The sequence below is a fragment of the Danio aesculapii genome, chromosome 2, assembly GCF_903798145.1.
Source record: "Danio aesculapii chromosome 2, fDanAes4.1, whole genome shotgun sequence".
NCBI lineage: Eukaryota > Metazoa > Chordata > Actinopteri > Cypriniformes > Danionidae > Danio > Danio aesculapii.
Window position 1 is genome coordinate 5,235,187 of NC_079436.1, and position 21,674 is coordinate 5,256,860.

The following is a 21,674-nucleotide window of genomic DNA, read 5'->3' on the forward strand; positions in this document are numbered from 1 at the left end:
ATCACAGCAAAAAAAATATCGCAATGGCAGATTTTTCCCAATATAGTGGAAAGAGTACTGAAAAATCATACTCAAGTAAAAGTACCATTACTTGCCTAAAGATGTAGTGCAAATAGAGTAAAAGTATCTGTTGTTAATTTTACTCAAAGTATAAAGTAAAAAGTAGTCCTTTTAAAAATACTCAAGTAGTGAGTATTACGCTGTTAAAGCTGATGCATTTACACGTAACTTGTGGATGTGTGTAAACGTAACATTCTGTAGTGCATTTAGTTATTGCCCAGCAGATACATGACGTCATAAGATGTTAATATTAGGTTAGATTTAGGTTGTGACATCAAATGACCAAAATTCAAGTCTAGCCAGCATCTAAGGACAATGTTATTTTGAAGTCCAGTAATGACGTCAAATGATGTAAATAATTGGTTGATTTTAGATTGTGTTAGAAACTGACCAAAAACCAACGTCAAGCCAACATCTTAAACCAACGTCATATTGACGTCAGGTATGGCAACCAAAATCCAACGTTTGATAGACCTCATAGTGGTAACGTCCACACATCGTGAAGCTGTTACATCCTTAGATGTTGATATTTGGTTGATTTTAGGTTGGACGTTGATGTCAGCCTGATGTTGGGTTCTGATGTCAATGCGATATTTATTTCCAAACAAAATACATCGTCCCCACAGCGTTGGGGTACAAAGTCAATCTGATGTCCTGTGCCTGCTGGGTGTTTAAGGCCATTTTGGTCATCATACATTAAACATCCCTCATCTTCTCATCAGTGACAGACATCTAAACTTTCTCTGGGTCAATGCGTGTAAAGATTTTGGAGATCTTCTTGGACACTTTTAATGCTTCCAAACAATTAGCTGCAATAATAAATCGTCCATGTCTTGAGGTAGTTCATTATGAGGCGATTTACCTTCTATGTGTGATTTGATTGGACAGGAATCACAGGACTGATTTTTCTAATCCCCATTCACAGGAAAAAATAAAGTAATGACTGCAGGTTGAAGGAAAGTAGTAGAGTAAAAGTATAAGTAGTGAGTAAAAGTACACCTTTTTGAAACTACTTAGTAATTTACAATTCCTGAAAAAAAAACTCCTCAATTACAGTAGTTTGAGTATTTGTAATGAGTCATTTTACACCACTGCCTAACACCTACACTGAAAAAAACAATACTCATTGGATTTACTAAAAATCTTTTAAGGTATAAGTGGTTGTAAACAGTTTATTTGGGCTGAATTTAAACACACAATTTTAATTTAATAATATTCAACTTCTTTTGTTTGTTTAAATTCAGCCCATATCGATTTTTTGCAACCACTTATCTTCAAAAAAATTGTAAATTTAGCCTAGACAAACAAGCATCCTCGAGACAGCATGATTTAGCAACAAAATGTTACATTCCCGCAAATATGCAGAAAAAGGCATTAAAGTACACCCGAAAGAGTCAAAGCATGCACTGACTATGAACTGGCTCGGACACATGTGCGCTAGAGATAGGAAAGCGCATGTGGACTACACCCTACCGGGAAAAAACTCTCACACAATCAGATCAAACCAATCCTCACGTCCGTTGGGGCCTGACTTTTTAACCTCCTACTCGTCTTTTCCTCAGAAACTGCACTGAAGTATGGCGAGATCTTTTAGGTTTTTCCAGTTATCCCACTAATACTGCAGCTTGTGATGATACATATGCATCTGCTTTTGTTGCTACATGATGTGGGAATATACAAAGCAGTGTAAAATAAAATAATATATATAAAATAATAATAATAATAATAATAACAACAATAATAATAATAATAATAATAATAAAATAAAAGGGAAATTAAAATTATGATAAAGTAAAATTAAATTAAATATTAAATGAAAAATAAAATAAAAGAATAATATAATAAAAAAGAAATATTAAATAAAAATAAAATGAAAATAATAATAAACAAAGGAAATTTTTATTTAAAGAATGACAATAAACATAGGAAAATTTTATTTAAAATTCAAAATATATAAAATGAAATAAAATAAAATAAAATAATAAAATATAAATAATAAAAGGAAAATTTTATTTAAAATAAAATGTGAAAAAATAAAAATCATAATAAAATAAAAGAAAAATGTAATTAAAAGAAAATAAAAATAATAATAAACAAAACATTTTTTTAAATAAAATAATATATAAAATAAAAATAAAATAATAAGAAAAATTAAATTGAACATAAAATAGAAATAAAATAATTAAATATAAAATAAACAAAAGTAATAAAAAATAATATTAAACAAAGAAAAAATACTTTTAAAAATGAAAAAATAATAAAAGTAATAATAAAATAATAATAAAAAGGAAAATTAAAATACAATAATTGAAAAACAATAATAATAAAGGACAATTATGTTATAAATAATTTTAAGATAATAATAATAAATTAATTACATTAAAAATAAAATAATATTAAATAATAATAAAAAAGTAAAAAAAATATTTAAAATGAAATAAAATAAGAAATAAAATATAAATAAGACAAATAAGAAATGAATTAAAGTCAAGTTTAGGTTGTAAATTTGCTTTCTTCTAGATTAAAAAACAGAAAAAATGTTTTATCACAGAAAAAAAAACAGGCGGTTTAATCCATCCATGCAGTACATTCAGATCTGACATCAAGCTTCTTTATCATGTGACTGTCTCACCGCCACCTGAATCATTTCAGTTTTGTATTTTTTCAGAGAAGTAAGTGCATGAAGCAGTCTAAAATGATTCACATTTTAAAAATAACCTCTCCAGAGGCATATATGTAACATATAACTCTATTTTTTCAGGATTAACCTCAAACTATTTCTGGATCATGAACTTGTAAGTTTCCAAGAATGTGCACACATTGTTGAATAATCTTTACAGAACTAACAGAGAGGATTAAAACTCTGTAGCAAATCATGTGACGGTCACACAGCCTGAAAACACATTGAAACATGTTTTAAGTAACCTAAAAATCCCTATTAAACAAAATATATTATAATATATTATCAAAATGTTCATTTGCAATTTAAAAAAAAAACAAAATTCATACAAAACAGCAGTAAAACTAAATATTAAGGGAAAATTCTTTATATTTAAACATATCACTTTGTTAAATATAACTAAAATGGTATTATTCGCATTTTTTATTATTAATTGCAATACAAATTACATATAAATAACATAAAATACCCTAAAATCCCATTCAAACCTATAAAACATACAATATATGACAATTTAATTATCATTTCATTTGCTAAAATAATAATAAATATATGAATGAATAAACAAGAAAAATACATACTTTAATGTCAATGAATTATGTATCAATATTATTATATTCATTAATTATTCTTCCAATCCTAAAAAAAAGGTTATAATAGGTGACCCCTATTTCTATATTATTTAAGATAATTTCATTTTAAATAGAAATTTACAAAACTATTTGGTCATTTTTGTGTCAGACTTGCAAGAATAGCTCCATAATTTAATGCACATTTTCATTGTCAAATCTTAGAACCATTGAAATGCGCTTTAAAAAAGGACTTTATATTAAAGATTAAGCCTTTTAACCCAGTAGCCATATAATAACTCGTTCAGACATGAACTTGGAACAGGCGACGATCTTGAAAGGACAAGTGTTGGCTGACCCTGAAGAAAATGTCAAGTCTAACAGCCACCAAGTCCAAAAATACTAACTAATAATCCTAAAAATCAACTTTACAAATATACTCGCAAATTATATTGTTATTATACACTTATATCATTTTAATTTCGTTAATATTTATCTAATAGCCTAAATGACAAACTTATTAGGGTATTTAAATAAGCCATAACTCTAAGATTTCCATTATTATTATTATACAAGAGTCTCATCAGTTACCGTGAAGGTCAGCATTGAGGAGCACGTGTATGATGAACAGTCGCTCTGTCATTGAGGTAAAGTTGGTTTCATATTCGCATATGAGTTGATTTTTGATGTGACAGCGTAGTGTACTTTGGATATGGGTCTGAAATACCTTGCAAGTATGACTTCAAAACAAAATTAGCACTGTTTAACAGTCCTTCGATAATACTTTGATAGTCGTTGGCTGCTATTATGAATAACTTTCTGAAATTATATCATTAAGAATATAAAACCATCATTAATTACCTCAATTGCACCTGTTCTGCACACGCTCACATGATGAAAGCGATTATTACATGGTTAAATTAGCGTCGAGATATATAATTAACTACTGTGAGGAATAATAATTCTAAACGCAAAGGTTCAGCTGTGCACTCGTCTTATATATGCATAATACACATATTCAGATAAAACATGTATGAGGGAAACTTCTGATAAGTCTTACCACAGACTCCTGACCTCCTGACGACGAAAGTCTCGAGCTGAACACTGGATACTGAATAACCTTGTCTCTCCAGCATGCAGAGTTCATCATGCTGAGGGGCGGGGTGAAGCGGTGTGTCACTTCCGGTCCTTCCATATTCGGAAACTTGATGGTTCAAGACCTGACTTTAAGCTTTAACATACTTTAGAGTGTAAACGATGTACATTCTAAGTACTTATTATATAATAATGATCTAAAATGGTCTTCATTCATTCATTTTCCTTCGGCTTAGTCCCTTTGTTCATCAGGGGTCGCCACGGGGGAATGAACCGCCAACTTATCCAGCATATGTTTTACACAGCGGATGCCTTTCCAGCTGCAACCCAGTACTGGAAAACATCCACACGCACTCATTCAAACTCATACACTATGGAAAATTTAGTTTATTCAAATAACCCAACCGGGACTCGAACCAGTGACCTTCTTGCTGTGAGGCAACAGTGCTAACCACTGAGCCACCGTGCCACCTTTCTTCAGTCATTAAAATTAGCATGAATTAAAAAGTTGTTTCATTCATTTACTTTTCAGCTTAGTCCCTTTATAAAGCTGGGGTCGCCACAGTGAAATGAACCGCCAACTTATCCAGCATGTTTTATTCAGCGGATTTCAAGAACAGAAATTTAAATGACATGGGAATGACCAAGTTGTACACTATTACGGTGATTTACGAGGACATGTCTCGTGTTCCCGCAATTCTAAATGCTTAAAAATCATACTTAACAGGGTCTTTTTATTACAGGTTTCATGTGAGGGTTGGATATAGGGGTAGGCTAATACTCATTCATTCATTTTCTTTTCAGCTTAGTCCCTTTATTCCTCCGGGGTCGCCACAGCGGAATGAACCGCCAACTATCCAGCATATGTTTTACGCTGCGGATGCCCTTCCAGCCACAACCCATCACTGGGAAAGGTAGGCTAATATAATTATCGTTTTTTTTTTTTTATTATTATTATATAAAACACATTAGACCACCAATGGTAATGAAGAGTCCTTATAAATCACCAACACCAACATATGTGTGTGTGTGTTTGTGTGTAAACTTAGTAGTACTCATTCATTCATTTTCCTTCGGCTTAGTCCCTTTATTCATCAGGAGTCGCCACAGGGGAATGAACCGCCAACTTATCCAGCATATGTTTTACACAGCGGATGCCCTTTCAGCTGCAACCCAGTACTGGGTAACATCCATACACTAATTCACAAATGTACACTACGGTCAAGTTTATTCAATTCACCTATAGTGCAAGTCTGTGGACTGTGGTGGAACCTGGAGCACCCGGTTGAAGAAAACCAAAATTCTAAATTTGAGTCTTTCCGTTCAACAGGACACAAACCAAGAAAACAGAGCTTGGCATTTAAAGGGAATTTAATATTAAACATGACATACATTCAACTATCTCTTTCCAAAACTTTAGTATTTTAGGACATTGCTAGGATTTCGACAAATTTAAGTAGACTTACTTAGTGTTTTTGTCTTGTTTCTAGTCTGAACATCTAAAAATTCTGAAATCAAAAAGCAGACAAGTACAAAAAAAAGGTCTTGTTTTCAGAAAAAAACTTCCATTTTAAGCAAGATTTTCCCTTAAAGAAGCAAAATAAACGTTGCTTTTTAAAATATTTTCTAACCCCATTGGTAATTATTTTGTGTGTGAGAAACACACATAACTTTGACTTTAAATATTGCCATATTGTGTTTTTATGGGCGACATGGTCACTTATTGGTTAGCACTGTCACCTCATAGCAAGAAGATTGCTGGTTCGAGCCCCGGCTGGGCCAGTAGGCATTTCTATGTGTAGTTTGCATGTTCTCCCCGTATTGGGTTTTCTCCGGGTGCTCCGGTTTCCCCCACAGTCCAAACACATGCGCTATAGGTGAATTGGATTAACTAAATTGTCCGTAGTGGATGTGTGTGAATGAGTGTGTATAGGTGTTTCCCATTACTGGGAAGCAGATGGAAGGGCATCTGCTGTGTAAAACATATGCTGGATAAGTTGGCGGTTCATTCCACTGTGGCGATCCCTGACGAATAAATGGACCGAGCTGAAGGAAAATAAATGAATGTGTTTTTATGCAACTGATTTTGTAGAATAAAAAGAGTCGCCTTTATTAAATCCTCTCCTCCAAAAAGAAAGGTCTTGCATTTTGCTGGTTTTTATGTTATAAATGCTTGCTTTATTTCGAATGTGCCTGCTCAGCAGACTCCCATCCCAAACATCTGTAACTAAGCCGCCATAAGAACACGTGGGCCAAAGTAACTAACCTGAAGAGACATTTTCCAGGAGGAGCCCATGAAAGTATTGGACACAACCAGTGTGGGTTTGCTTTAAAATTCAGGCAGCACCTGTCAAAATACTGACAACAATACCATCACTCAGATCAAGTTTTTACAGTGTGGACAAAAATTGGACAGTTTTCGCGTTCTGACTGTGGAAACACAATTAGAGCGCATACAGAAATCTGATATGGCAATGCAAATTACATATGCATTCACATTTGGGGGTAACACGGTGGCTCAGTGGTTGGCACTGTCACCTCACAGGAAGAAGGTCACTGGTTTGAGCCCCGGAAGGGTCAGTTTGGCATTTCTGTGTGGAGTTTGCATGTTTTCCTTGTGTTTGCGTGGGTTTCCTCCAGGTGCTCTGGTTACAGTCCAAACACATGCGCTATAGGTGAATTGAATAAACTAAATTGGCCGTAGTGTATGAGAGTGTATGGATGTTTCCCAGTACTGGGTGCAGCTGGAAGGACATCCACTGCTCGAAACATATGCTGGATAAGTTGGCGATTTATTCCGCTGTGGTGACCACTGATGAATAAAGGGACTAAGCCGAAGGAATATGAATGAATGAATTAAAGTTCACATTTGGATTTAAATGTCATATATGGAACATAGTTTTCAAAATACTGCAAAAATAGTCATTTAAACACATATTTTTCAACCATTGGAATTAACAATAAGGACGTATCTGTTCAAACACATTCGACCCAGGCTCATTGGAAATATGTGCCCAGTACTACATTATTGAGAACTGAGAAATATGTACCCTGGACTATGTTTTCTTGCAGTTTTTGTTTCCACAAATCCATTAATGTTCAATCTTAAAGATGTTACTGGGGTACATTTTCTCATACATGCCATTTCTCGTAAATAGACCAGAGACCACCGTGTACATGCTCTGCTCTGTCGATCAAGTTTGGCCTAAGCAGCAACCTCCCGCTCTCCCTCATGAAGAAAATACGGAAGTATCTAAAACTGCAATTCATCAAAATTCTGCTAGTCCTGGCTCCATAATAGAGCAGATTTCTATTGAGCCCACTGTTAAAATGGCCGACTTTACGGAAGAAATAAAGGGTGTTTACAGCCTGCTACAAAGAACGATTTTTGGCTCATATAGCTAATATTACCCTTCATGACAACTGTGAAGGGGTAAATTTTTTTTAGAATTCATCCGTTTAGTTTATATTAAGTTATGTTAAGTCTGCATAATTAAGGGCGTGGCCACTTGAGAGGGGGGCGGGGGGGATTTGTCCCCCTCACTTTTAGAGACAGACCATTTAGAAACAGGTGATTAATAATTATATGAACGTATGATCTCATACAGCCGTCCCCCCCACTTAATTGTGCTCATAAACCATTCAAGTTGCCTCCATTTCCCAGGTGAGTGAAATTATATACTTTATACTTTGGGTCTTAGAAAAGCGTTATAAATAAAATTATTATTATTATTATTATTATACCATCTTTATAAATGTATTTGTTTTATTTAGGATAAGTTGTCATTTATATTTTTCTTTAGAGCTGTAATGCACTCCAGAATCTGACAGATCAACACAATCTCACGGCAATTCGTAACTTCTTGGTTGGGTTTAGGGGTGGGGTTAGGTGCCACGCCTCCTTTTTAAAATCGTACAATTTCGTACGACTGAACTCGAACGAATTAGCCACTACACTGACAAAACATAAAATACTTATGTTTTCTTGTGAGATCAGGTTGGACAGATTGATAGCTGTAGGCTACAGAACAGTTATCTGAAACATTGTCATACAGTTTAATGCCTGGATTTCATAAACAGCCTTGCATTTACTGACACAGACTATATTTGAAGTGTTTGGAAGTAATTCACGTTTCCTCCTGTAGAAAAACATCATAAGAACAATGCTTAGTGGCTCAATGTATTATAACAGTGTTTTTAAAAGACTAAAAACTTTATTGATATAGTTTACAGCCAAGCACATGTGTTCAGAACACAGACAAGTCGCATGTGATGAAGTATTAAGCATTTCTCCCAAAGAAAAATGCTAGCAAGCGTCTGTAGCTCAGCTCACGCTCCACCCCTTTGCCCTTATTTGGTAACCCCCTAGTTGGAGTGATTGGCTTTGTGTATAAACAGTACTCGCCCAAACATTTACTTTCAATTTTGGTGTGAACCCCAGCCTAATAATCTGACTAATTGCACAATTACCCTTAAAATAAAAAAGCCATCTGGTTTGTCTTTTTTGGAAGCTCCCTTAAAACATTCAGTCACTTTAGAACTTTGTTAGAAACCTGTAGCCGCTGACTATCATTGGAAAGTTATTGGAAAGTCCATAGGAAAGAGAATACACGATAGAAGTCAATAGTTTACCAGTTTTCAACATTCTTCAAAATATCTTCTTTTTTGTTCAACAGTAGAAAGAAAAGTAAACAGGTTTATAAGAACTGGAGGGTGAGTAAATGATGTCCAAATTTCTCTTCTATTTATTTGACATCTTCTTCTCCCAGCTCAGACTGTCCTTGAAAACAATTCCCCTTTAGCCGAAACAACTCACGGCAGGAACAATAGTCAACCGTGATGTTTTTAGGTCTTACTCAAGGGCACAATAACATGAGAATGGGCTTGATTATTGTTTAGTGTGAATTATATTCCTTAAGTCTCTTTAACCCACTTTCATGTTGCTGGTATTAAGGGAAACCCATTTTAGGAAGACTCCAAAGTATTTCTTACAGTCTCAGACACAATGGGTGGTCTCTGATTTACGCCTCTATAATTAACTTTTCCCGGGGTGTAGACTGAGCCATTTCTTCTACTCTTATGAACAACATCATTGTACCATTACAGATGTCTTTGTCCTGTAGAACATACTGTAGTTAACATACACTCATAGGCCACTTTATTAGGTACACCTTACTAGTAGTGTTGGGCCTCCTTTTGCTTTCAGAACGGCCTTAATCCTTTGTGGCATAGATTGAACAAAATACTGGAAATATTCTTCTGAGATTTTGGTCCATATTGACAGGATAGCATCATACAGTTGCTGCAGATTTGTCAGCTGCACATGCATGATAAGAATCTCCTGTTCCAGCACATGCCAAAGGTGCTCTATTGTATTGAGAGATCTGGTGACTGTGGAGGCCATTTGAGTACAGTGAACTTATTGTCATGTTCAAGAAACCAGTCCGAGATGATTTGCGCTTTATGACATGGTGAGTTATCCTGCTGGATGTAGCCATCAGAAGATGGGTACACTGTAGTCATAAAGGGATGGACATGGTCAGCTACAATATTCAGATAGGTTGTGGCATTGACACAATGCTCAGTTGGTACTAATGGGCCCAAAGTGTGCCAAGAAAATATCCCCCACAACATTAAACCACCACCACCGGCCTGAACCGTTGATACAAGGCAGGAGGGATCCATGATTTTATTTAGCTGATGTCAAATGTCGCAATAGAAATCGAGACTCATCAGACCAGGCAATGTTTCTGTCTTCTATTTTCTTGAGCCTGTGTGGACTGTAGCCTCAGTTTCCTGTTCCTAGCTGACAAAAATGGCACCCGGTGAGTCTTCTGCTGCTGTAGCCCATCTGCCTCAAGCTTGGACGTGTTGTGCGTTCAGAGATACTCTTCTACGCATCTCGGTTGTAAAATATGTGTTAACGAGCAATTGGACAGGTGTACCTAATAAAAGGGCCGGTGAGTTTGTAGGGAAAGGGGAAGGCAAAATTATTAGGCCTCCTGTTCTTTAAAAAATAAATATTTTTACAATATTTCCCAAGTCTTCTTATGGAGATGGTCTAATTTATTTTAGTTTGGCTGGAATAAAATGAGTTTTAATTTTTAAAAATAATATTAAGGCCAATATTATTATCCCCTTAATATTTTTTCATTGGTTTGCTACAAAACAAACCACATTGTACATTGACTTGCGAATATAATCTGGTCAAGTCTTTAACTTAACACTTAAGTCTTTGCACTTTTAGCTGAATACCATTATCTTGCAAAAATATTATACTGTCTTACTAAGACAAAAAGGTTATAAGGAAATAATTATTAAAACTATTACGTTTAAAAACGTGTTGAAAATGTCAACAGGCGCTACGGCTAACAGGCTAATTTTAACTTCAACTGAACATTTTCAAGACAAGGGCTTAGATATTCGTCGAGCAGACATTGTTTCTGTCAGGGCGTAACAAGAAGACAATGAAAAGTAATTTATGTGTACACCAAGAGCTCATTAACGTGCTCTTTTGATCTCTTTGAGGCTAAATTAATTTCTATAAATCACAGACTGCACGTAGCCTCCTGTAGTGCTGTTTAGCTGCAACCTGATTCGCTTTTCTTGTGTCCTCGGCTTTTCCCATGAAACAAAACTGATGTTCACACACTCCTACACACTCTCACGGTTTCTGCAAATCTCCTTCTAGCGAGGTTAATTCCACATCCACCGTTAGATCAATAAGATAAATAGCCAAATAAACACTACCCCCATCACTGCAATCGCTGTTTGACAGTAAATATGTGCGATTACTGAGGCGGGATTTCAGTGGATGAACCAGAAACTCGCAATAACAGAGCCTCACCTTTATCTGTGGCGTTCACACACTGATCACATAAACATCTGCCCTCATCACTGGTTTTATTGTGCTTTGAGAGCATCTGCGTGTCTGGACAGCAAACGGTAATTATGAGGTAACGTTCATCCTCAATACTTCACTGCTTAAGCATAGCGTTTAACAGAAAATCCTGACAGATTAAAGGAGACAAGTCCTATCAGTAGAATAATTTAACATGTTACTTATGTTTTCGCGATTAATTGCCAATAAATGATAAATACTGACTGGATTTCTCTCCTTTATTCGGGCAGGGTTGTCTTTTAAATGCTGTATATAATTGGTATTGAGGACCAAAGCGTCATCATAATTACTTAATGAAAAACACCAAACGTGTATGAAATCAAACTTCATTCAGAAAATAAGAAACCAATCGCCAAAACAAATAAAATGTTAAATTACTGGCTGGTTTCTCTCTGATAATCCGACAGGATTTCCTTTTAAACGCTTGCGGTGAAGTACTGGAAAAAAACTGCATAAACCAACCTAAATTGGTTGGCTGGTTTTAGCTGGTCGACCAGCCTGGTTTTTTGAGGGGTTTTGGCCCTTCAACCTGGTCTTAGTTGGTCTTAGCTGGTCAGGCTGGAAAATGGACATAGCTGGTTTTTGCTGGGCTCCCAGCATAGGCTCCCAGCCTGACCAACTAACACCAGACTGGAAATGGCTTGAAACCAGCTTGGAAATGGCCAAAACACCTCTAAAACCAAGCTGGTCAACCAGCTAAAACCAGCCAACAAGCATACTGATTTAAGCAGTTTTTTCAGCAGGGATTGAGGACAAATGCTTCCTCATAATGAATAACACAAAAAAATGTGTATAAAATCAAACTTAATTCAGAAAATAAGAAACTAATCAGGAATAAAATGTTAAATTATTATACTGACTGGATTTCTCACCATTAATCTGACAGGATTTTCTTTTTTACGCTGAGCTTAAGCGGTACGCATCCTCATAATGAAAAACACTAAACAAATGTGTATAAAGTCAAACTTCATTCAGAAAATAAGAAACTAATCATGAAAGCATAAATAAATAAAATGTTAAATTATTGTACAGACTGGATTTCTCTTCGTTAATCTGACAGGATTGTCTTTTAAATGCTTGCGGTGAAGTATCCCTGCTGGAATAAACAGCGTAAACTAACCTAAGCTGGTTGGCTAGTTTTAGCTGGTCGACCAGCCTGGTTTTTGAGGGGTTTTGGCCCTTTACAGGCTGGTTTCCAGCCATTTCCAGGCTGGTCTTAGCTGGTCTGGCAGGAAAATGACCTAGTTTTTGCTGGGCTCCCAGCATGGCTAGGCTGGTAAAGCTGGTTTTAGCTGGTCATCTACCAGCCTGACCAACTAAGACCAGGCAAAGACTAAGACCACATGTTATTCGCTATTAGTTTTCTCATTTTCTGAATGAAGTTTGAGTTTATACACGTTTGTTCAGTGTTATTCATTATTATTGAGATCACTGATCGATAATTCTGGTGAAAAAATCAGCACTACTCTTATAAAAAATAAATGAAATGGAAGTCATAGTGGACCGAAACTAAAGTATTTGGTACCTAATATTCTTTAATATATCTTTTTATGTTTTACAAAAGCAATAATTGCATATCAGTTTGTAAAAATATGAATGCGAGTAAATAATGATATCTTTATATTATATTATATTATATTATATTACAGATACACTGTAAAAAAAAAAAAAAGGGTTTCACACAATACTTCCATGTTGTCCCAACACAAATGACTTGACATAAAACAATTACTGTAAGTTGTCCTAAAAAACCTTAAGAATTGTGTTGTATGGGCTGCACGGTGGCTCAGCGGTTAGCACTGTCGCCTCACAGCAAGAAGGCTGCTAGTTCGAGTCCCAGCTGGGCTAGTTGGCATTTCTGTGTGGAGTTTGCATGTTCTGGCCGTGTTGGTGTGGGTTTCCTCCAGGTGCTCCAGTTTCCGCATGATTTTTTTTTTTAAACAACAATATAATTTAGAGGATTTTTTTACAGAAAATGACAACATGTTCATATAAAACATTTCATATTTGAAAAAAATCATAAATATACAAAAAAAAAAAACTTACAAGATAAAACAAAAAAAATCATATAAGTTCTGAAAACATGGAACATTTGACATTTTACTCAGACTATTAGTGGACAGTTTTGTCCAAAATGACTAACAAATGAGGCATTTTTTAAGGCTTTTGGCCCAAAACTTAAATCAGATTAGTTCAGATTACAAAACAACCGTACTACATACAAAACTTACATTAGCTGCTTATTCAAACTGTTTATTTAAATTGAGCTGAAACAACACAATCTTGAGTTTTTTGGGGGGACTTAATTGTTTTCTGTTCAATCCACTTTGTAAATTTAATAAAAATATTTAATTAATAAATTAATTTTTTAAAAACTAACAAGCTTCATGTTAGCTTAATTCCTTTATGTTGTCCCAAAACAAATCGATTGTGTGGAACCCAGCATTTGTTTAGTCCATGTGTAATACTTATCCTTCAGTTGTTTTAGCTGGCACCACATCTCTCCACATTTAAATGTGTTATAAATTATTATCCTTTTGACCTCTGAGAAACCCACGTCTCCAAACTAAACCAAACCAAGCCGTTTTTTCCCTCTAGCCATACAGCACTGTAAAAATGCTGGGTTCCTCACAATACCTTCAAGTCGTCCCAACACAAGTATATTAAGTTAACTTAATGGTTTTTACAATTTTAAGTTGATTGAGTTGTCCCGAAAAGCTCAGGAATTGTGTTTCAGGTCATTTCTAAATACGTAATTTGAACAAGTAGCTAAAATATTATTATTTTTTGAGTGTAACATCCAGGACTGCCTGAAGGCCAGCAGTTAAGACTCTTGCCTCCAATCTTGCATGTGATGTCCAGATGGTAGACTCTTTTCAAGGACTTCAAGTGTGCTGGATATGAGCAGCAGACCTGCTGACATAAAGAGAAAACACCATGACATTCACAGAGAGCCTGATGCTCGCCACAGCAGCACACCTCAACTATTAAAGAGACAGTTCACCCAGAAAAAAAAGTCTCCTTCCAGATGATCCAAAGCCTGTTTGACTTTCTTTCCACTGTAGAACACAAAGGACGACATTTTGAAGAATGTTGGAAACCGAAAGCTATTGACTTCCATGTTTTTTTTTTTAAGCTATGGATGTCAAACACTACAGTTTTCAAAAATTCTTTAAAATGTGTAAGAGCTGCTTTAGCTGAATCACATCCTTCAATACTGATAATATTATCAGACTGAAAAGCCTGGCTGAAATTCCCATCATTCATTTAGTTAAACATTACTGGTGCTAAGGTAAAGAGTAAATTAAAGAGGTAATCTTAAATCCCAAATGGTTTTCAAAATAATATCCATGGTACATTTCTGGTTCTATAGTATTAATATACAGCCCAGGCTCATTAGATACACATGCCTCCTACATTTCTGCGATGCGTAAAATACGTTCATCTACATACATTTCGCTGCACGTTTCTAATGACAAATCCACTAGAGGGCGATGTCCACATTTTCGTGAATCTAAAAAAAAGGGGCGTTAGGGTGCGTTTTGGTGTACGTTTCAGATACACGTCCTTCTTGTACACATCCACTAGAAGGCGGAGCATCGTACAGATCACCTAGCGAACCACTTCCCCAATCCCAACCAATAGTGTTTTCAAAAGCAAACGTATGAAAAAAGTGCACTGCAACCATATAGATTTACCTTGATTTTACATTGCTTTCATCTGTTTTGTGGAAGCATGTTTCACTGGACTTGAACCTGAGCGCTCTGCATCACAGTTACAACAATGTAGTTTTTTGGCCATTGTAAATGCGCACCCTGATTTGACATAGAAGACATTAGGTGAATGAACATTGGTATTTTTAGTGTACAAAAGCTTTCTTGAGGCTTCGTTTGATTACAATTGAACCACTGAAGTGACATGGAATGTTTCGTTACTTTCGTTTCGTTGTCTATGGATGAGAGAGCTCCAGGATTTCATCTAAAATATCTTTATTTGGGTCCTGAAGATGAACGAATGTATCAGGGGCTTGGAACTACATGATGTAAGACGTAAATTGTAAGAAAAGTGCACTGTGACCACATAGTGTCGCCAGTGACTTGCTTGGTTTGGGACTTGTGGAGCTGCACGTCGATGGATTTGCTCTTCAGTGTTTGGACTTTCAGCAGTGAAAATTAAACCACACTGAACTGAACTAAACTTCAACTCTGAAAATTGAACTGACAGTTTCAGTTGACTAAAATTTCTATGTTAAGCTGCTTTGACACAATCTACATTGTAAAAGCGCTATAGAAATTGAATTGAATTCAATAATTTACCTTGATTTTGCATTGCTTTTATCTATTTTGTGGAAGCGTGTTTCACTGGACTCGAACCTTAGCGCTCTGCATGACAAGTACAACACTGTACAGTGTTTTGTTCTTTGTAAATGTGCACCCTAATCTGACTCGGAAGACATTGGAGAACAAAGTTGTATTTTTGGTGCACAAAAAAATGGAGCTTTGTTTAATTACAGTAGAAAGACTGAAGTCAGATTTATGGTTTTAACAATGTTTTTGCTTCCTTTTCTGGACTTTCACCATCTTGGAATGTTGCCGTGTATGGATGAGAGAGCTCCAGGATTTCATCTAAAATATCTTCATTCATGTTCTGAAGATAAACGAAGGTCTCAGGGGACTGAAATGACATACGGATGAGTAATTAATCAGAAATTAACAGAATTTAAATTTTTAGGTGAACTAATCCTTTAGGTAATAACCCTGGGTCTAAAATGATTCCCATTCATCCACTCATTACATGTTATCAACACATCATTTCACCAAATTCACAACACATGCACACACAAGTGAGTTTGTTCTTAAGCTTGGTTGAATGTAGGTGAATTGAAAGCATTTTAAACGAGCAGCACTGTGCAGAAGGCTGCTCATTTGCATAAAACAAGCCCAAACTGCTGCTCCAAATAAGGGCTTCCTCCAAAACACTGCCATTGAGCTTCTCGTCACTTTCGTCAAACATACGATGGCCACACCAATTGTGTCATTTACAAAATCAGCTCAAACACAATACACACAGATTAACAGACCCCAATTAAACACTCACTGTTGTCTTTAAGAGCTAATGTACAGATAATTAGTTTAGTTTGAAGCTTCTTTAACACATTTGTACTCTATATAGTTACCTATAATGATAATTGATTTTATGGCGCGCACACACAGGTTTTTGCACACAAGTGTACTGCATGTCTTTCTGGTGCGACACACACCCAAGGCCTGAAAGGACTTCCTCATTTTCTCAGAAGCTCCTGTTATCAGTGTCCCGCACGCAGAGGGAGAGGTTTATGACTCTAACAGAGTCAAAGACAATGGATGAAGATTCTTCACTTTGCCCTTCTCTGACCCCATCAGCCCACCTTCACCACCGTTTACTCCCATTACAATCTAATCTATTATTTAAACAGCATAAGCACAAGCTGCGGAAATACAGGACAAAGACAAAGCAGGTCTTGATTTCAATCTATCCATGTTATTTACTCATCTGTGAATTATAGCACATGACTAGTTTGAGTTACTTTTATGAAATGTAATTTATGGTGTTTTGATTCTTTTTACTGTAAAAAAAAAGTGGATATTTACTTTGCTTAAAAAAGTGCGTAGACCCATTGTGACTTAGAACTGTTACATGTAAGTTGATTTAACTTGGTTTTTATAATTATGCTAAAAGTTAATTTCAAGTAGTTCAGTTTTTAGGTAAAGTCTTAAAAGCAACAGGTTTACTCACCTATTTTAAGTACATCCTATGAACCATTGTTTACAGTGCTATGGAAACTCCTTTAATTTAAGGTAAGAAATAAATAATTTCATGCACCAGTCAATTTTTAGTTTTCGTGCTAATTGGCTTTTCACTCATTTTTTTGGGGGGTGGGGGTGGAAATGAAAATATTGAAAATACACTTCTTACACTTTTTCTTGTATCACACTTACCATACATATTTTTTATTAGAATTTTTTCGTTTTTTTTTAATAATCTTTTTTTCTTTTTTTTTACCCAAAACAAAAAAACAACAACAATACAGTCAGGTACTGGCAAGTATGTGTGTTTGTGTGTATGTAAATATATATATATGTATGTATATATATAGTTGAAGTCTGAATTATTAGCCCCCCTGTTTATTTCCCCCCCCAATTTCTGTTTAACAGAAAGCAGATTTTTTCAACACATTTCTAATCATAATAGTTTTAATAACTCATTTCTAATAACTGATTTATTTTATCTTTGCCATGATGACAGTAAATAATATTTGACTAGATATTTTTCAAGACACTTCTATACAGCTTAAAGTGACATTTAAAGGCTTAACTAGGTTAATTAGGTTAGCTAGGCAGGTTAGGGTAATTAGGCAAGTTATTGTATAATGATGGTTTGTTCTGTAGACTGTTGAAAATATATAGCTTAAAGGGGCTAATAATTGACCTTAAAAATGTTTATTAAAAAATAAAAAAATTCTTTTATTCTTGCCGAAATAAAACAAATAAGACTTTCTCCAGAAGAAAAAATATTATCAGACATACTGTGAAAATTTCCTTGCTCTGTTAAACAGCATTTGGGAAATATTTAAAAAAGAAATAAAAATTCAAAGGGGGGCTAATAATTCTGACTTCAACTAATAAACAACATAGATAAAACATAGATAGAAAGAGACCAATCAGCGGTAAGGAGTGACAACAATGATAGTAATGGATACAACAACAACATTACAAGTACTACACCAACTACTACTACAGATATTACTGACGCTACTATTACTACTGCTGCTACAGCCGAAACAACGACTACTATTACTACAACGTCTACTACAACTGATACTACTACCAAAACGTCTACTACAACTACTACTGATTCTACTATAACAACGACTGCTACTATTGTTACTACAACATCAACCATACACATTTTAAAGGCCGTTTTCTCAAAATGAGCTTAAACACACACACACACACTCTTCATTTTAATTTCTTCATACATGTTTTATATGTATACAGATAAGTACTCAACATGTCACATTTTTTCTCAGACAACATATTTCTAAGGGTGCTGCTGACTTTCATTTGATTTTTACTGGATGTTGATAACAACCAAAGAAATCCATATATGCTAAGGAAACTAAACAAATGTGTTTATTCTTTCATTTTCCTTTGGTTTAGTCCATTATTAATCAGGGGTCGCCACAGTGGAATGAATCGCCAACTATTCCAGCATGTTTTACGCAGCTGATGCCCTTCCAGCTGCAACCCAGTACTGGAAAACACTAATACACACACACTCATACACTGCAGCCAATTTAGTTTATTCAGTTCACCTATAGCGTATGTCTTTGGACTGTGGGGGAAACCAGCCTGATCTCATGAGAAAACGTAAGTATTTTACGTTTTGACAGTTTAGTGGCTAATTCGTACGAATTCGTACGAGTTCAGTCGTACGAAATTGTACGATTTTAAAAAAGAGGAGTGGCACCTAACCCCACCCCTAAACCCAACCGTCATTGGGGGATGAGCAAATCGTACTAAAATGTACGAATTAGATCGTACGAATTCATACGAATTAGCCACTAAATCAAAAAGTTACGAATTGCCGTGAGATTGTGTTAGTGAAACCGGAGCACCCTGAGGAAACCCACGCCAACACAGGGAGAACATGCAAACTCCACAGAAATCCCAACTGGCCCAGTCAGGACTCGAACGAGCGACTTTCTTGCTGTGAGGCGACAGTGCTAACCACTGAGCCACCATGCCACGCTCATTTTAGATTTGTAAATCGCAATGTTAAGATTAGAAGCATGCTGAAAGTGTCAACATCTCGCTATAATCATAATGACACTCGCCTTCACAGTAGCTTATGGAGTTCAAATATACAGATGAAGTCAAAAATGTAGGACTTTTTTTTTCCTTTTGTCAAATATTTCCTAAATGATGTTTAACAGAGCAAGGAATTTTCACAGTATTTCCTATAATATTTTTTCTTCTGGAGAAAGTCTTATTTGCTTTATTTCGGCTAGAATAAAAGCAGTTTTTATTTTTTAAACACCATTTTAAGGGCAATATTATTAGCTCCCTTATTCCCTTAAGGCATTTTTTTTGATAGTCTACAGAACATCGTTATACAATGATTTGCCTAATTACCCTAACTTGCCCAATTAACCTAGTTAAGCCCTTAAATGTCACTTTAAGCTGTCATCATGGCAAAGATAAAATAAATCAGTTATTAGAGAGGAGTTATTAAAACTATTATGTATAGAAATATTTCCTTTAAACAAAAATTGGGGAAAAAATATACAGAGAGGCTAATAATTCAGACTTCAAGTGTATATACGCATGTGTGAGGAAGACAAAGGCTCTGTGTGATTGAGTAACGCTGAAGCTGCCATAGCCAAGCAGGAAGACTTTTAAATAAGATATTTTGTTTTCCAGCAAACGTCTGAACTCACATACAGTTTCCATTCAACTCCATGAACTCCGTGGCGGTCTCGCATTTACTGCAACAACACTTTCTGCTGTGAGTGAAGCTTTCTCACGGCTTCACATCGCACTAAAGCAAACATAAAGACATGAACATGCTAACGACACGACATCGCTTAATGAAATCTCTTCTATCATATAACGCTCTTCCATCCAGCCGTCTTATAATATTCAGATCACGAAATTATCAAAAAAATTGTCGACACATGCTTCAAAAAAGAAGATATTTTAAAGAATGTACTGCTTGCTATTTTACATTATGGTAAGTGCAGGTGAATAGGTTAAAAAAATACAGTAATTCGTTCATTTTCTTTTCAGAGTAGTCCCTCTGTTAATCTGGGGTCGCCACAGCGGAATGAACCACCAACTTACCCAGCATATGTTTTAAGCAGCGGATGCCCTTCCAGACACAACCCACTGGGAAACACGCATACACTCTCATTCATACTCATACACTATGGCCAAGTTAGTTTATTCAATTCACCTATAGAGGAATTACCAACCTCACACATGACGTCACACGGGTCCCCGGTTGCAAAAAAAATACTGGTTGCAATATCAAACATGTGGTGATGTGCGGTAGGATGCCCCAAATTCGGAAAAACGTAACTTTTACCGTACACCACACTGGTTTTAATGATAACCGCAGATGTCTTTGGCTAAAAGGGAGCTGAATGGATTGAGGACCTAATTAAAAATGCTCGACTCTGCAGTTCTCATTTCATACCAGCTAATGATAATAATCAGCAATGATTTCAGCAAAAACAGTTAAATATGGTTGATGAAACTGCGGACACTGAATGTTAAGAATGAAATGTAAACATGTAAGTTCACATACCCTGCCGTACAGGTGCAGTTCGCTATTAGAATGCAGTTGTTTTGCTTGTTGATGATTCCCAGGAAGCCTTGTATAGCTCCGTCTTCTTTCCTTGTCTTTGGCTAGGCAGAACCTCGGTGATTAGCACTACACAGTTTTGAATCTGGTAGTCATGGAACATTATTTCTTGCACATGACAACACAGAACACAATTGTTGGCATCCAAAGACTTGTGAGCCTTTAACTTCATTTTGTAAAACCACTTGGAGTTTCCATGAGTTAGTTGTATATTTGGGGCTGGATGCTTGGCCAATTCGTCTTATCCAATATTCATTGGGAGGGTGCTATCGCAAATGGACCTGTCAGACAAACGGCGCTCACCTTAACGTTAATTTTGCAGAATAACTGTGCTTATCACTGGTTAACGAGCTGTTATAATACGTTGAAAGCATTATGTTAATAGTATATATATATATATATATATATATATATATATATATATATATATATATATATATATATATATATATATATATATATATATATATATATATATATATATATAAGTAATCAATACAACTCATTTCTAAGACAACAACAAACTCTGTACCGCATCGGATATCATTCCCTCGCTGTAAGTGCTAGCACTCCCGTTGTTTTTCCTGCAACCTTGCTGCGTGCGCACCCTGAATGTTTAAAAACATGGTAATTCCTCTATAGTGTGTGTATTTGGACTGTGGGGTAAATCGGAGCACCCGGAGGAAACCCACACGAACACAGGGAGAACATGCAAACTCCACACAGAAATGTCAACTGACCCAGCCGGGGCTTAAACCAGCGACCTTCTTGCTGTGAGGCGACAGTGCTAACCACTGAGCCACAATGTTGCCCCTTTTCTATACCAATGCAATACTAATATTGTGAGCCATAACTGAAATTTAGCATTCACTCAAAATAAAAATTAAAAATGCTGGGTTGTTTGAAACAAATTTGGATCAAATATGGACAAAACCAATTGTTAATAAAAACATTTGAAAAATTA

The 21,674-nt window shown here is 35.6% G+C and overlaps 1 protein-coding gene across 1 annotated transcript in view; it reads right to left on the reverse strand.

The window, feature by feature from the left end:
- tfr1a (transferrin receptor 1a) overlaps nucleotides 1-4,434 on the reverse strand; it is a 31,295-nt gene extending 26,861 nt beyond the window's left edge. The window contains exon 1 of the mRNA XM_056471297.1: nucleotides 4,370-4,434. The gene's annotated coding sequence lies outside the window, so the exon portion shown is untranslated. The remainder of the gene's footprint in view (nucleotides 1-4,369) is intronic.
- Between the last annotated feature and the right edge of the window lie 17,240 nt (nucleotides 4,435-21,674).